The sequence below is a fragment of the Nycticebus coucang genome, chromosome 6 (genome assembly GCF_027406575.1).
Source record: "Nycticebus coucang isolate mNycCou1 chromosome 6, mNycCou1.pri, whole genome shotgun sequence".
Taxonomy (NCBI): Eukaryota; Metazoa; Chordata; class Mammalia; order Primates; family Lorisidae; genus Nycticebus; species Nycticebus coucang.
This window is the reverse complement of record NC_069785.1, coordinates 104,435,680-104,453,025: the sequence shown is the minus strand read 5'-3', so window position 1 is coordinate 104,453,025 and position 17,346 is coordinate 104,435,680. Positions and strand designations below refer to the sequence as shown.

The window sequence follows — 17,346 nt, the reverse complement described above, 5'->3', positions numbered from 1 at the left end:
ACAACACGGTTTTGGGAGTCCCTGGCGCCCAGTGACTTTGGCACAGAGGGCCTAAGGCTCCAGTAGTCTCTGGCCAGGAGATGGGCTCCACGCAAAGGCAGGGAGGGCTCCGGAGGGCACGCGGCTACCAGAGTCCCTGGCCAGATGAGTGGGCCAGTGTGGAGGCAGGGAGGGTACCAGAGAGAGGACACGGGGTTGTGTAGCTCCTGGAGTTCCTGGTCAGGGCGTGGGGAGGCCCGGTGGGTAGGCTAGCGGGTCCCGGCGCAGCTCTTTCGGAGGTGGGCTGGTCCAGTTTTGGTAATATCTTGCAATTATTTTTAGCACCTTTTTAAAGTACATCAGTGAAGTACGTGAGATGGTCTAAAACTTCGTGGTTTTGATTCTTCTTAGTATTTTGTGTGTTTGTGGCTGACAGAATTGTTATTTTTTGAGTTAGATGTGATGCTTATGATGCAAATACATGAAAATTAGACATTAATATTTCTGTCCTTGCACCAACATTGATCCTTGAGAGCAGAATCTTATTCTATAGTACTTAGCAGAGTGATAAGCACCTTAGACAAGTGTATTGAGACATCCTCGATCTGGGAGCTATGACAAAGGAAAGTAAAACAGCTTACAGTCATGCAGTTTTACTATGTCTTTCCTGATAATACTTTTATTCAAAATGTTGTGAAGTGATTCATTTATTTGTCCAACATATATTTGAGTACCTTCTTTGTGTCTGTCATTAAAGTAGAAATTGACACACTGTGGCCCACTGACCAGATCCTTTACCAAATCAGTTTTTCTAAATCAAGTTTTGTTGAAATACAATTCTACTCATTCATTTACATATTATCTGTGCCTTCTTTTTCAGTGTTATGACAGAGACTGGCTTACAAAATTTAAAATATGTACTAGGTGGTACTTCAGAGAAAAAGTTTGTCAACCCTAATTGGAAGTGCTGGGAATACAACTCTGACAAAAAATAACTTTTCTGTGTGTTTCATTTGTTCTTTCTCTTGTGTTACAGGCTTTGTATGCTTACAACTTATTTGCTCATTATTCATAGTTAAACTTGTATGAAAGGAAATGTTGATTGTTATAAGTAGGTGGCCGTTGTTTTCCTCTGAATCTGTATAGGTATCTGTTTCCTTTAGTAGCCCTTTGAAAGGAGAGACTGATTGGGAGGTATGTGTGAAGAACCTGTTCAAGGATCGACTTCGATTTGTGGTATGTGAATGAGAAACCAGAATGAGGAAGGCTTTACTTTGTGGTGCAGTATGCCAGATAGGTCAAAGAGGAAAAATATGGTGAAGTGTAATCACATCAAAATGTAATAAAATTAATAATTTTATATTCTGTCAAGAACATTCATATGTGAAACTGCCTTTAAAACTTGTGAGAGTGTGGTGATGAAGAATATAGTGATTACCAGTACGGTTTGGTGCCACTGCCTGGATACAATGCTAAGGCTCCAGCTTCTTTACCTTCCATTGCTTTTGTACATGCACTACCAGTGCAAATGTCAAAACAGTGGAAGACGCAAATAACAAGTTCTTGTTACTGTGAAACTAGACCTCTGAAAGGCTCTCAGGATTCCCCAGGAGACCACAGATGTGCTTTGGGAACTACTGATTTAAAGTATAGACTCCAGCCGGACTTAAAGTTGAATCCTAGCTTCATCACTCCCTACCTATGTGACCTTTAAACTTAACCATTCATGCCTCCTCTTTGAAATGAGGATGGTGATACTACCTATTTCATAGGATTGTTACGAGAATTAAAGGAGTTGGTATTTATAAAGGGCTTAGAATAGTGGTTGGCATATAAATATATGCATATTTTTCAATAAATAGTAAAACTAGTTATTTGTCTAAAAAGGGTCAGTACAAAGTTTCAAAGGAGCAGAAAAGATTTAGAGAATGACCATATTAAACTGAAGAAATCAGGGGAAGACATTCATTTACAATTATTAGATACTAAATTGTAGATTTGTGTTAAGGGGGGAGAAGAGATTCCTTAAAAGGTGAGGAGGTAAAGCCTTCTACTTCTGCATGGTAGAATCACCGTCTTTAAGGTCAAAGTGTAGATTTTTTTAAAAAAGGCTTGTATCTATGAATCATCCATGTATAAATCTTCTGTGGTAGTCTTTTTGGGGCGGAAAGTAAGTAAATGTCCATGAATGTGGAAGCCAGTGGGAAAATTCAAGTGGGTTCCCCCTCTTTTTGTGAGGAAAGGATATTGAGTGGCCTGCGTTGGTAAAATTATGTCCTGTTCTTCAAGGTATGTGATGTAGAACCCAGGCCAGTTTGAGAATGCGAAATTGACTACAACTTAATTTTACTCATAAAATTACTTATTTGCTATGCTAAATTAGGCAGGTTGCCAAATGAATCTACTTTTGAGTAGGCTGAATTGAAAAAGATGCCCAAAAGCTTAGAACATGAGGCCAGGTGTCTTTGCTTTACTGTATAGCCACATGAAGTGGGCCCTGCTGCCAGACCTAGATCTCTTTTTAAACAGCAAATTCAGTTTCTTGAAAAGAAGCTTTTCTGGTTTCTTGCCTTAGACTATAAACTCTTGGCTACTCATGGTGGTATGATGGAAGATGGCAGGGCATTTCCATTCATGCATTCAAAAAATATTGAACACCTATCATTTGCCAAGCCTCATTTCAAGCATCAGTGAGCAAAATGGACAGAATCTCTGCCATTATGGAAGTGACATTTGAGTAAAGAGAGGACAGACAAAATTAGTACAGTTTAGTAGTAAATTAAGATTAAGATAAGGGCATTGGAAAAATAAAAAACTGAAACGGGTTATAAACAGATGCTGGGGCAGTTTTAAATAGGGTGGTAAAAAAAGACTTCCCCGAAGAGGTGACCTAAGAGTAAAGACCTGAAGGAGGTGAGGAAGTGTGGTTGTAAGAATTCTAGAGAGAAGAACGCGAGGACAAGGCGTTGATCCAGGAGTGCACTGACATCCTTGGCAGTATGTGGGTGGGTAGGAGTCGAAGAGGAGGTCAGCTAACGGGGCACCAGACCATGAGAGCCTTTAAGTCATGGCAGGAAGCTGGATTTTGCTCTTTGTGAGTTGGGAAACCATTAGAGGATTTTGATTAAGCAAAAGCAATGCGGTTGGTTTAAATTCTAACATGTTCACTGGTTGCTATGTTGAAAATAGACTATAGGAGGGCAAAAACAGAAGCAGCGAGACTTGCTTAGCTGTAACTGTTTAGTTATCAATTGTTGCATAAGAAGTCACCCCAAAATTTAGTGACTTAAAACAATCAACACTTACTGTCTCACACAATTTCTGTTGGCAGTGTAAGGGTGGCTTAGCTATATTGTTTTGGCTTGGGATCTTTCATGATATTGCAGTCCACATGTCAGCCAAGGCCACAGTCATTCAAAGATTTGACCAGGGCTGGAAGATCCCATTCCAAGGACACTCATACAACTGTTGGGTGAGACCTTAGCTACTCATCATAAAGGCTTTTCTTTATAACATCACACCCAGCTTTCACAGAGTCAGTTACCAAGAGAGAAAGCAAAGCAGAAGCCACAATATCTCTTATAACCTAGGCCTGGAGGTGGTACACCATCCCTTCTGTGACATTTCTCATCTCCCAAACCAACATCCATGCAGTATGGGAGGGGACTGTACAAAGTGTGACTACCAGGAGGCTCCAGGAACGTGGGGGCCTCCTTGAAGGCTAGCAAGCAAATAGAAAATGAGATTTTAAAATAAGATACATTTATAGTAGATTATAAACAAATACCTAGGAATATCTAAAAAGAGAAGAGAAGACCTCTTCACCTAACACCATATAAAACATCATTGGGAACCTAAAGAAAATTTAAATGAATTGAGGGGAATCTACAGTGTGTGCACATCAGGAGATTTGGCACAGTTCCAGTCAAAATCCTATTATTTAAAAACAGAAATTGACAAACTCGATCTAAAACATATATGGAAATGTAAAAAGCCAAGAATAGCCCCCCCCCCAAAAAAAAAAAATCATGGGGAAGAATAAAACAGGTGCCAGATACTAAACCAACGCTGATGTGAGATATCAGAAACCATAGTAATTTACAACAGGATAGAAAGATAACCCAGTGGAACAGAATTGAGACCCATGCTTGCATGGTCAAGGACGAGACTGCAAGGTGAGGATAAGGAGGATCTTTTCAGTACATGGTTTTGGGTTAATTAGAGATATATTGGCAGAAAAACATGAATCTTAATCCCTACCTAATTCCATACCAAAAAAACAGCTTCAGATCGATTACAGATCTAAATGTGAAAGGTAAAATAATAAAGTTTAAAAATAAAGTATGGAATACCCCTAACCCCTATGACTTTAGAGCAGAAAAGATTTATTAAATAACATACTAAAAGCACTAACTGTAAAGAAAAAAATTTTTTTTTTTTTGAGACAAAGCCTTAAGCTGTCACCCTGGGTAGAGTGCTGTGACATCACAGCTCACAGCAACCTCCAACTCTTGGGCTTCAATGATTCTCTTGCCTCAGCCTCCCAAGTAGTTGGGACTACAGGTGCCTGCCACAATGCCCGGCTATTTTTTTTTTTTTTTTTGGTTGCAGCTGTCATCGTTTGACCGGCCCAGGCTGGATTCGAACTCACTAGCTCAGGTGTATGTGTGGCTGGCGCTTTAGCTGCTTGAGCCACAGGCACTGAGCCTCTAAAGGAAAATTATTAACAAAATTTAGATTAAGATGAATTTTGTTTTAAGACACCATTAAAAATGGAAAAGACCAGCTGCAAAGGGGAAGAAATAATAAGCAAAGGCAAACAATCCAACAGAAGAAATGCACAGAAAACTTAAACAGGCATTTATCAGTAGACACCCAGATGGCCGCAGCATATGCAGGTGTGTTTGCCTACATTGGTCTTAACGACAGTGAAAAGAGACTGTAGTAAGAAGTACACACCCACAAGAATATTAAAATAGGTGTGTTACTTTCTTAGGTCTGCGTAGCAAACTAATAATAAACTGGGTGGCTTACAAACAAATTTATTCTCTTATGATTCTGAAGTCCAGAAGTCCAAAATCAAGGCCGTGTTGTGTGTTTATCTCAAAATTCTTTGCCTCTTTTTTATAAGGATACATGGGATAGTATCTAGGGCCTATCGTATAATCATAAAATATTTAAAAAATCATAAAATATAAAATAAAATAATCATAAAATATACAAAAAGATAATAAACATAAAATCCTCTCAAGATCCTTAATCACATCTTTTGCCGTATGAAATAGTATTATAGTTCTAAGGATTAGAGTATAGTCATATCTTTAGGACCACAGGTAGAACAGATAGTAGTAATACTGAGTATTAGTGAGATAAGGAATAAACACAACACTCATACATTGCCCAGAGAGTGTACATTTTTATAACTATATTAGGAAGGTGCCGGGCAGTGTCTGCTAAAGGTACATACCCTAGGACCTAGCATTCCATACCTAGGTATGTATGTCAGCCAGGAGACACATAAAATAAGGTTTGTAATTGCAGTATTTGTAGTAGTCCTAAACTATAAAATTCCCAACTCTACATCAACTCTTTTTTTTTTTTTTTTTTTTGTAGATACAGAGTTTCACTTTATGGCCCTCGGTAGAGTGCCGTGGCCTCACACAGCTCACAGCAACCTCCAACTCCTGGGCTTAAGCGATTCTCTTGCCTCAGCCTCCCGAGTAGCTGGGACTACAGGCACCCGCCACAACGCCCGGCTATTTTTTGGTTGCAGTTTGGCCGGGGCCGGGTTCGAACCCACCACCCTCGGTATATGGGGCCGGCGCCCTACCGACTGAGCCACAGGCGCTGCCCTCTACATCAACTCTTGAAGAGATAGTGGTTTATTACAGTAGCATACACTACATAGCAATAGCAATGAACTACAATGGTGTAAAACAGCATGGTGGGTTCTCACACATAGTTTGAGAAAAGATAGACACAAAATTTGTGTACACTGCATAATTCCATGTAAAAGTTCAAGAACAGGAAGACTAATCTGGAGTGTTAGAAGTCAGTGTAGTTGTAATTCTTGTGCAGAAGTGCATAGTAAAAGGCATGAGGAAGCTTTTACAGCTTGTTCTGTATTTTGATCTGGGTGCTAGTTACACAGTTGTGCTAATTTGCGAAAATTTAAACCTTACATTAGGACTTTTGTATACTTCTTTTTTTTTTTCGTAGAGACAGAGTCTCACTTTACTGCCCTTGGTAGAGTGCCGTGGCGTCATACGGCTCACAGCAACCTCCAGCTCTTGGGCTTACGTGATTCTCTTGCCTCAGCCTCCCGAGCAGCTGGGACTGCAGGTGCCTGCCACAACGCCCGGCTATTTTTTTTGTTGCAGTTTTTGGCCGGGGCTGGTTTTGAACCCGCCACCCTCGGTATATGGGGCCGGCGCCCTACTCACGAGCCATAGGAGCCGCCCTATACTTTTCATATGTTAAAAAGAAAAATAAGAGTTGGAGTTGTTGGTCTCTACTTTTGTAGGACATCTTTGAACTAATGGAGCATCTTTCATTATGTTTTGCACTGATTATTCTCTTAGGCTTGAGAGTTTTAGCAAAGCAACATTTAGTGGTTCGAATATTCCTAAGGACTTCGAATCACAAGTGACAGCAACCCAAATCAAACTAACATTAAACCAGAATTTTGTCTATAACTGAGGAATCTTAAGGAGTTAGGTTGACCTCAGCAAGGTGGATGCAGGACTCCAGCCCCTTTAAGCTTTGGCTCCCCCTCCTCCCCAAATTTTGCTTTTTTAGGTAGACTCTGCATTTTGGCAAAGATGACCACCAGCATCATCAGGCTTACATTAGACTGTCCTGACAACTGGTAATCCGAAAGAAAAGTCTGTCTTTCCCCGCGTAAGTAGTATCAGTAAAACCTAGGGAGGATTGTCTGGCTCAGGTTGAGTCACGGCTCCCATGTTTACCCCTGAGACAGGCCTGGCCATGGGAAGGGAAGGATCAGGCCTACTCAAAGCAAATGAAATGGTCTTCTGTTAAGAAGGAGGTTTTATTAACTAAAAGGGCAAGGAAGGCAGACAAAAATTGAGTTTCACTAATACAGATACACTTCAGGTTCAATCAGTGAATAATTTCATAATTATTATTTTTTTAATGTAAATCTAGCTTTATTGGTAAAAATGGAATGACAGATTTACCTGGAATTCCCACCTGGCACAAGGAGCAGAACCAACCAAAAAGAAGAGAGAAAAACAAAAGGAAGGAAAAGAAGGGAGGGAAAATTATAATTACAACTATACTGACTTCTAACATTCCAGATTAGTAGTTTTCCTGTTCTTGAAATTTTATATGGAATTATATAGTGTACACACATTTTGTTTTCTCAAAGTATTTGTGAGAATCAACCATGCTGTTCTATACCATTGTAGTTCGTAATTATTAAGACACCACAGATTAGTTTAGCCTTGATATGCTAAATAGAGGTGGGTTTGTACTGAGAGCATTACTGTACATCATAGTTTATGTATCTCCATGTAAACCATGTCTGGAGATACAGATTTGGGTGAGATATTGCCGTTCCCAGTACTTTCTCCTCTTTAGGTGATGAACATACACAGTTGTTTTTCTGTCTCCGTGGGAGATTGGCTCAGGACACCCCTTCTCCTTTGTGGATACCAAAATCTGGATGCTCAAGTCTTGTGCTTGTAGAACCTTCAGATAAGGAAAGTCAGTCCTCCGTATCCACAGGTTTCATGTCCTGGGAATATTATACTTTCCATCTGAGATTGGTTGAATCTGCTGACCAGCCTATGGGTATGGAGGATCAACAGTAGTGAACCAAGACACACATGAGCCTTAAAAAGAATAAATGATACTTAAAATTTACATTCAGTTTTGGATTAGAAAATCCTCTAGTCAATTGTACCTGTGCTTTAGTCCTGTGTCTCTCTGGCCTCCCCACATCATCTGTAAAGATGATAACACTATAGTTATTGCTTATTTAATTTAGAGGCTGGCAAGCTTTTAGCTTGTCACCTATTTTTGTACAACCCATGAGCTAAGATTTTTGTATATTGTTAAGTGTTTGAGGGGAAAAATCAGCAGAGTAACATGTAGTGACACGTAAATTCTGTGAAATTCAAGTTTTAGAGGCCACTGGTGTAGTTCTCTTGGAATATAGCCATGCTCCTTTGTATGTTGTCTAGGGCTGCTTTTGCCTGGCAGCCGTAGAGTTCTGAGTTTACAGAATATATGGCCTGCAAACCCTAAAATATTACTGTCTGGTCATTTACAGAAAACTTTGCCAACTCTTGATGTAAGGATTGTTGTGCAGAATGCAGTAAATGAGAGCCACCTAAGATGTCTTTAGATGCAGACAATACAGTGGCCTCTTTTGGTGAGATTTATCTTTATCAGTCACTGGAAACTTTACTTGTAGCAATAACTGGAAAAATGAGGTTTGTATTTACTTGAACTAACTTTGGGTTCTTTATATTTATGTATCCTACTTGGTATGTTGAAATGTTGAATGAATTTGTTGGGAAAGAACATGTAGTATCCCCAACATGTATCCTCATGTTAGCCAGACTCGCACATTTTTGTCTTTCAGCCCAATCAGCAGCAGGGAAGACCACCTGACATAGGAAACTGGGGACGCTATACAGAGAGTGAGCTGCAAAGCACCCTCAGTACAGTAGGAACCCTAATCCAAAGTCCTATTCTTATATCAGAGTGAGTAGCTGCTTCCCACATGTTTTCTATCAAGTCATATTTACTTACCTGTTTGCTTTTTGAACTTTGCTGGATTTTTAGTCGTCTCTGTAAAGATGATTACTGTCTGCTCATTTACAGAAAACTTTGTAAATATTTTCTTACATTTACCTCCACCTTATATGATAGCCAGAGATCCAAATGCTCAGAACTCTGGGAAATCACTGTGTGCCACTAGGAATCTCAAGCACCTGTGCCAAACCCCTGTTTGGGTCAATTATGACAAAAGTCAACAAAAATTATAGTGGGATATGCCATAAATTTTATGTTGGTCTCTTCTGGGATCTCTCATTTGATACAATTGTAGAGAATTGGCAAATTCTGAGCGGTTTTCCAGTGATTTAAAAAAGGCAATGGCTTGTCTTGCTACTCTCTGCTGCAGTAGGAGTTCAAAGCTTAACGTGTTATTTAAGTCACCATGTTATGTGTTTTTTTTTTTTTATTTTTTTATTTTTTTTGTAGAGACAGAGTCTCACTTTATGGCCCTCGGTAGAGTGCCATGGCCTCACACAACTCACAGCAACCTCCAACTCCTGGGCTTAAGCGATTCTCTTGCTTCAGCCTCCCGAGCAGTTGGGACTACAGGCGCCCGCCACAACGCCCGGCTATTTTTTGGTTGCAGTTTGGCCGGGGCCGGGTTTGAACCCGCCACCCTCGGTATATGGGGCCAGCGCCTTACAGACTGAGCCACAGGCGCTGCCCCATGTTATGTGTTTTAATAGTGGAGATTCCAAATTGAAAAGGTCATAATGTTAAAGGTTAAAAACCTAATATTAATCAATGTAGCTAAAAGTGAAGATGGTCTTAAATTGCTATTGAGTTTTTAATTTTGAAAACATGAGTCCACTGTCATCAGGTCTTCTTATTTTTCAATAAAAGCTAGAAATCTGGAATTTTTATATGATACTTCTCAATTTTTAAATGCTAAGAACTAATTTTTTTTTCAAGACAGTTTCACTATGTCACTCTGTAGAGTGCTGTGCAGTCGCAGCTCATAGCAACCTACAATTCTTAGGGTTAAACGATTCTTTTGCTTCAGCCTCCCAAGTAGCTGGGACCTGCCACAACGTCTGGCTATTTTTTTGTTGTAGTTGTCATTATTGTTTGGCTAGCCCGGTGGGGTTCGAACCTGCCAGCCCTGGTGCCTGTGGCCAGTGCTCTAACCACAGAGCTATGGGTGCTGAGCCACTAACAACTAATTTTAAAAAATTTATAGGTGCTGATCATATTGAACTCAGGTTTGCAGTTCACAGCTTCTGGACTAACTCACCATTATAAATCATCTTTCTTCCCTATTTCTGTCAGAGGAGAGAGAAAAACAATGAAATGAAAAAATCATGCATGTGTTTTATAACTGCCTTAGGCTATTGGTCATTCTTGCTGAATAGCTATTTCAATATATAAATTATAAATACTGCAGTATGAAACTTTTAAAAAACATTTTAAAAGAGATACAGTCTTAGTATATTTTTGGACTCAAGTGATCACTCAAGAGATGCTTCTGCCTCAGCCTCCCAAGTAGCTGGGATTACAGGCACACAGCCACTGTGCTTGGGTTGAAACATTTTTTGTCAGTTTATTTTCTCCCCTTTTCAACATAATCATTTTTTGCCTGACATGAATACTTTTAACAATAGTAAAATATGCTTATTCAACAAAATATTTTGTGGGATTCATATTAAGCATAAAGAGCGTTTGAAGAAAAAACAGTTTAGCTGGGAACTGGGTTGTGAACCACTGAGGCACTTGAGTAATGGTAAGATTAAGTGCCTCAACAGGGTATTATTACATATAGGCAGCTTCTTTAGGAATAAATATAGAGCAAGGAATGGGCCCAGAAGAAGTAGAATTTAAGCTAATTTCTTGAAACAGATAAAATTGTTTTAAACAGAGTGCAAAGTGGACTAAGGAAGGAACAACGTGAGCTAGAAACTTGTGAGCACGATTTGTTTCAATAGATGGAAACAAAATACCCTCTACTTTTAGAAAGAGTAGAGTAAAAAGGTTACTGAACTTTCTTTATGTTCCAGGCACTATTTAGACATGTGCCTTATTAAATCTGGTTAGGTAGGTGGAATAAGTTCCCACTTAGAGAATGACACTCAGGAAGTTTGGTGACATGTCCAAACTCTTATGGATAACAAAATGGCAAAGCGGGGATTTAGATGCTGCCGACATGACTCCAAGCTTATTCTGTTTGCACACAGCCTGATTTCTAGGGAAATGCTGGTTGGGTAAAGTATATATATAAAGCATGAATGCTAGGTTGAGTACTCCTCTCTGGTGCAATTACTGTACAATAACTAAAGTGGCAGCGATATAATGAGAACTGGGTGTTTTAGGAGAACTTAAGTGGATTGAGAGGAGAGACAATAAAACGGAAAGAAAACCTGTTAAATTAACCCAGGTGTGAAGTGATAAGAACCATAGCTGGAATGGGAAATAAAAGAGCATGAGACATTTCAAAATGAAAAGTATTGGTGACTTAACTCTAGGGAGTAAAAGCAAATGGCAGTGATTTTAATTGACCTGTATTTGCCATTATAATTGAGTATATGTTACATTCATTCATTGCAGTTCTTTTATCAGAATTTTAATAGTTGGTAATGAATTTTCTTTGCAGACATAAATATTTAATCCTGAATTTTTTTGTGCTGATAACTTCTTAGGTAAAAAGATACAAATGAAAGTTTTTCTAGGAGCATGGTTACAACTAATTAAAGCTGCGTACTATGTTAAGATTGAATAAATGAAATTTAAAATTCTTAAAAGGAAGAAAAAAGAATTCATGAATGTTCACAAAGTTTTAGATTCATAGGTATATAATGGACTTTGACAGTCATGTTGTTTTCTAGATTTATCATTAAGACACTGAACTGCTTACTAGATGTGTGACCTTGGGCAAGTTACTAAGTCTTCTTGAGTCTCCTTTTTTCATTATCAAAATGGGGATATCACTAGTGCCAACATCAGAGGGTTTTGGGGAAAATTAATTGCAATATAAGTAAAATAATAACAGTTTCTGGCCCATAGTAAACTCTGAATAACTGTTAAGTATTATCTAGTCTGCTTGAGAGAGTAACAGGTTGTGGTTTTCTTATGAATGTTATGAAGAGTCAGAATTCACATTTTATGAATCCTCTCCAATTCATAGACTTGTTGATTATTTCATGCTGATAATTTTATCTGGTAGAACAACCTTACTCTTTTGTCTTCTTGGATTCGTGGCTTTATAATCCCTCAAGGAAACAGTTAAGGGATTGTTCTGGTTTGTCATTTCTTTTCTTCTTTTTTTCCTCTGATCATTTGAATGCCAGACTAATGTGCCCTTCAAGTTGTTTACCTGCTCAAAAGGCAGTAGCAAGGGAAGGCAGGGTTTATTTTCTTCATAGCTGCTCATGGGTGCCATTGACATGCAGATAAACTAAGTTATTTTACCTCTTCATGGTCTTTGGTCTTTCCAAAACTTCGTGTAAAGGTACATTTTATGGCCTACAGATGAATAAATAAGGTTGTTTTTCTTTTTTTAAAGTGTACCAGGAGATCCTTTGTACCTGTTGAGTTATTGAAATTGTTAATTTGCTACTGTGCAGGCAGTTTGTTTGGCTTGGGAAAATTGCTAGTTTTACATGGTTTTGAAATTTGTTCTTACTGTTCTGAAGCAAATATTATGATATAAAAGCTTAGTGGTCATATTGTACTTTTTATCTCTTGAATACTTACATTTTTACAGAAATGGATTATTTATCTCTTCTGGCTGTTTGTGATTGCCAGCTGTATGCCAAAAGACACATTGGTATCAGTGGGGAGATTCCTTTAGTTCCTCTCTGAGTGTCATTGTAATGTTACCAGTAGGCAGTAAGCTACTATAGTTGTTGGTTTAGATCTGAATTCTTCAACCTTTTTTCTCTCAAGGGGCCTTTTTAGACTTTTTTTTCTAATAAACTGTTACTTCCACACATATAATGTATATCTGCTTATTTTGTGTATCTGTGTTTTATACGTGAAGAGTAAGAGTTTTTCTTGTTTACCCCCTTGATGTTCTTGTGTTGAGAATGCATATTTTATAGTAGTGGATTCTCAAAATTTTTAGTTTCAGAACCTTTGTATTCTAAAATTTTGAATATCCTGAAGAACTTTTGTTTATGATGGTTATATGTATGTATCTAGTGATATTTATCATACTGCATATTGAAGCTGAGAAAAAATTTTAAATATGTGCACTAACTAGTTTTAAAATATTTTGTGAAATATAACCATTTCCCCCTCATCTACATTCTTCATTGAGAAGAGTGACATTGTAAACATCTTTTTGCAAATCTTTTTAAGGTCTAGCTTAGCAACACTCTCACAGTTGCTTCAGTATTCAGTCTGTTACAGTGTTGGAAGGAAGATCTGGCCTAATCCCTACTTGGAAAAAGAAAGATATTTTAATTACCTTTTCAGATAATAGAGTGTTCTTTGATAATATACCAAACTTGATAATTGGTAGTTTCTTAAAGGATAGTTGTGATGTGAATTGAGAAACTGTGTAAAAACTTTGTGTCCTGTTGTATTAAAATGCATTGGTCTTATTATTAAAACCCGTTGGTCTGTCTTTTACTTTGAATGGACCTTTTGTCATGAATAATTTTGAATCATCATACATTGTTCACTCACTGTCTCATGAATATCTTTAAAAATGTTGATTTCTAATTACATTTCATTAATATCACCACTGATCTTACCAGAAACTTTCAAAATATTAGAGATGCTTATTTAGCATTTTTTTCACTTGAGCACATGAATATTGTCTTTGATAATGAATACCATTAGTTGTTTGAAGTAACAAATGTATTTCATTCATTTCCAAGAAAATGCTTGCCATAATTCATATACTTGTTTGCATAATCAGTTCATCAATCTTTCTTTCAAATAAAAAAGACCATGTCCTATTAAAAAGGTGATTGAGCTGACGTGAGGAGCTGCACAGATGCTCTCTCTATAGCCATCACACTTCTGTGTACAGCAGGTGTACAGATGCTCTCTCTATAGCCATCACACTTCTGTGTACAGCAGGTGTACAGATGCTCTCTCTATAGCCATCACACTTCTGTGTGCAACAGCTACACAGATGCTCTCTCTATAGCCATCACACTTCTGTGTACAGCAGGTGTACAGATGCTCTCTCTATAGCCATCACACTTCTGTGTGCAGCAGCTGCACAGATGCTCTCTCTATAGCCATCATACTTCTGTGTGCAGCAGCTGCACAGATGCTCTCTCTATAGCCATCATACTTCTGTGCGCAGCAGCTGCACAGATGCTCTCTCTATAGCCATCACACTTCTGTGCGCAGCAGCTACACAGATGCTCTCTCTATAGCCATCACACTTCTGTGCGCAGCAGCTGCACAGATGCTCTCTCTATAGCCATCATACTTCTGTGTACAGCAGGTGTACAGATGCTCTCTCTATAGCCATCATACTTCTGTGCGCAGCAGCTGCACAGATGCTCTCTCTATAGCCATCACACTTCTGTGCGCAGCAGGTGTACAGATGCTCTCTCTATAGCCATCACACTTCTGTGTACAGCAGGAGTGCTTCCTGTCTGCTTCCCAGTTCATCATGCAAAGTATTAAGTAGACATGTGTTCAGGGTCAAGATTTAATAAAATTAATAATTTTTACTATGAAAGCATGGCAGTGAAGAACCAGTTGGTACTGCTGTCTTAATTTGGCTGCTTGATGAGACTTCAGCTCTTTTTGCCACCACTGCATTTTTGCAGCCCTAGTTAGTGTTCATGTCCATAACAGTGAAGAAGGCAGGTAACTTTTTAGGATTGTTCTGAAAACAGTTTTGACTTTCATGGAGATTTGTGAACCATACTTTGAGGACCACTGTACCTGGATCCAATCCCAGCTCTGTCACTTATTAATAATAGCTGCATGACCTTGAGCCAGACAAAACCAGACAAGCATTTCTTTATTTCTTTTTTTTTTCTTTATTGTTGGGGATTCATTGAAGGTACAATAAGCCAGGTTACACTGATTGCATTTGTTAGGTAAAGTCGCTCTTGCAATCATGTCTTGCCCCCAAAAGGCCTTGCACACACCAAGGCCCCACCCCCTCCCTCCTTTCTCTCTCTGCTCTCCCCTTCCCCCACCCCCACCATGATCTTAATTGTCATTAATTGTCCTCATATCAGAATTGAGTACATAGGATTCATGCTTTTCCATTCTTGTGATGCTTTACTAAGAATAATGTCTTCCACTTCCATCCAGGTTAATATGAAGGATGTAAAGTCTCCATTTTTTTAATAGCTGAATAGTATTCCATGGTGTACATATACCACAGCTTGTTAATCCATTCCTGGGTTGGTGGGCATTTAGGCTGTTTTCCACATTTTGGCGATTGTAAATTGAGCTGCAATAAACAGTCTAGTACAAGTGTCCTTATGATAAAAGGATTTTTTTCCTTCTGGGTAGATGCCCAGTAATGGGATTGCAGGATCAAATGGGAGGTCTAGCTTGAGTGCTTTGAGGTTTCTCCATACTTCCTTCCAGAAAGGTTGTACTAGTTTGCAGTCCCACCAGCAGTATAAAAGTGTTCCCTTCTCTCCACATCCACGCCAGCATCTGTAGTTTAGAGATTTTGTGATGTGGGCCATTCTCGCTGGGGTTAGATGGTATCTCAGAGTGGTTTTGGTTTGCATTTCTCTAATAGATAGGGATGATGGACATTTTTTCATGTGTTTGTTAGCCATTCGTTTGTCTTCTTTAGAGAAGGTTCTATTTATGTCTCTTGCCCATTGATATATGGGATTGTTGACTTTATTCATGTGGATTAATTTTTGAGTTATCTATAGATCCTAGTTATCAAGCTTTTGTCTGATTCAAAATATTCAAATATCCTTTCCCATCATGTAGGTTGTCTGTTTGCTTTAGTTGTTGTCTCCTTAGCTGTACAGAAGAAGCTTTTCAGTTTAATGAAGTCCCATTTGTTTATTTTTGTTGTTGTTGCAGTTGCCATGGCAGTCTTCTTCATGAAGTCTTTCCCCAGGCCAATATCTTTCAGTGGTGTTCCTGTGCTTTCTTTTAGGATTTTTATTGTTTCATGCCTTAAATTTAAGTCCTTTATCCATCTTGAATCAATTTTTGTGAGTGGGGAAAGGTGTGGGTCCAGTTTCAGTCTTTTACATGTGGAAATCCAGTTCTCCCAACATCATTTATTGAATAGGGAGTCTTTCCCCCAAGGTATGTTCTTGTTTGGTTTATCAAAGTTTAGATGGTTGTAATATGTTAGTTTCATTTCCTGGTTCTCTATTTGATTCCAGATGTCTGTGTCTCTATTTTTGTGCCAGTACCATGCTGTCTTGACCACTATGGCTTTGTAGTATAGCCTAAAATCTGGTATGGTGATGCCAGCTTTATTTTTATTACTAAGAACTGCCTTAGCTATACGGAGTTTTTTCTGGTTCCATACAAAACACAGAATCATTTTTTCCAAATCTTGAAAGTACAGTGTTGGTATTTTAATAGGCATGGCATTGAACAGGTAGATTGCTTTGGGAAGTATAGACATCTTAACAATGTTGATTCTTCCCGTCCATGAGCATGGTATGTTCTTCCATTTGTTAGTATCCTCTCCTATTTCCTTTCTGAGGATTTAATAATTTTCCTCATAGAGGTCCTTCACCTCCTTTGTTAGGTATATTCCTAGGTATTTCATTTTCTTTGAAACTATGGTGAAGGGAGTTGTGTCCTTAATTAGCTTCTCATCTTGACTGTTATTGGCGTATACAAAGGCTACTGACCTGTGGACATTGATTTTATATCCTGAGACATTACTGTATTTTTTGATGACTTCCAGGAGTCTTGTGGTTGAGTCTCTGGGATTCTCGAAGTATAAGATCATGTCGTCAGCAAAGAGGGAGAGTTTGACCTCCTCTGCTCCCATTTGGATTCCCTTTATTTCCTTGTCTTGCCTAATTGTATTGGCTAGAACTTCCAGCACTATGTGAATAGTAAAGGTGACAGAGGACAACCTTGTCTGGTTCCAGTTCTAAGAGGAAAAGCTTTGAGTTTTACTCCATTCAGTAAAATACTGGCTGTGGGTTTGTCATAGATAGCTTCAATCAGTTTCAGAAATGTGCCACCTATGCCTATATTCTTCAGTGTTCTAATTAGGAAAGGATGCTGGATTTTATCGAATGCTTTTTCTGCATCTATTGAGAGGATCATATGGTCTTTATTTTTGCCTCTGTTAATATGGTGGATAACGTTTATGGACTTAAACGTTAAGCATGTGTTAAACCATCCTTGCATCCCTGGGATGAAACTTCCTGGATCATGATGTATGACTTTTTTGATGATAAGCTGTAATCTATTGGCTAGGATTTTGTTGAGAATTTTTGCATCTATGTTCATGAGTGAAATTGGTCTGAAATTCTCCTTTTTAGTAGGGTCTTTTCCTGGTTTTGGGAGCAGGGTGATGTTTGCTTCATAGAACGTGTTGGGGAAGATTCCTTCCTCCTCAATTTTTTGGAATAATTTCTGCAGTACAGGAATAAGCTCTTCCTTGAAGGTTTGATAGAATTCTGGTGTGAAGCCATCTGG

At 38.6% G+C, this 17,346-nt stretch overlaps 1 protein-coding gene across 14 annotated transcripts in view; it reads left to right on the top strand.

Moving 5' to 3' along the window:
• Positions 1–17,346, top strand: part of ZFAND6 (zinc finger AN1-type containing 6) — a 95,924-nt gene that overhangs the window by 55,938 nt on the left and 22,640 nt on the right. For 5 of the 14 annotated variants that reach the window (XM_053595770.1, XM_053595771.1, XM_053595772.1 and 2 more), the window contains one exon: positions 8,591–8,712. The exons of the other annotated variants lie outside the window; for them this stretch is intronic. The gene's annotated coding sequence lies outside the window, so the exon portion shown is untranslated. The remainder of the gene's footprint in view (positions 1–8,590; positions 8,713–17,346) is intronic. 14 annotated transcript variants of the gene reach the window in all.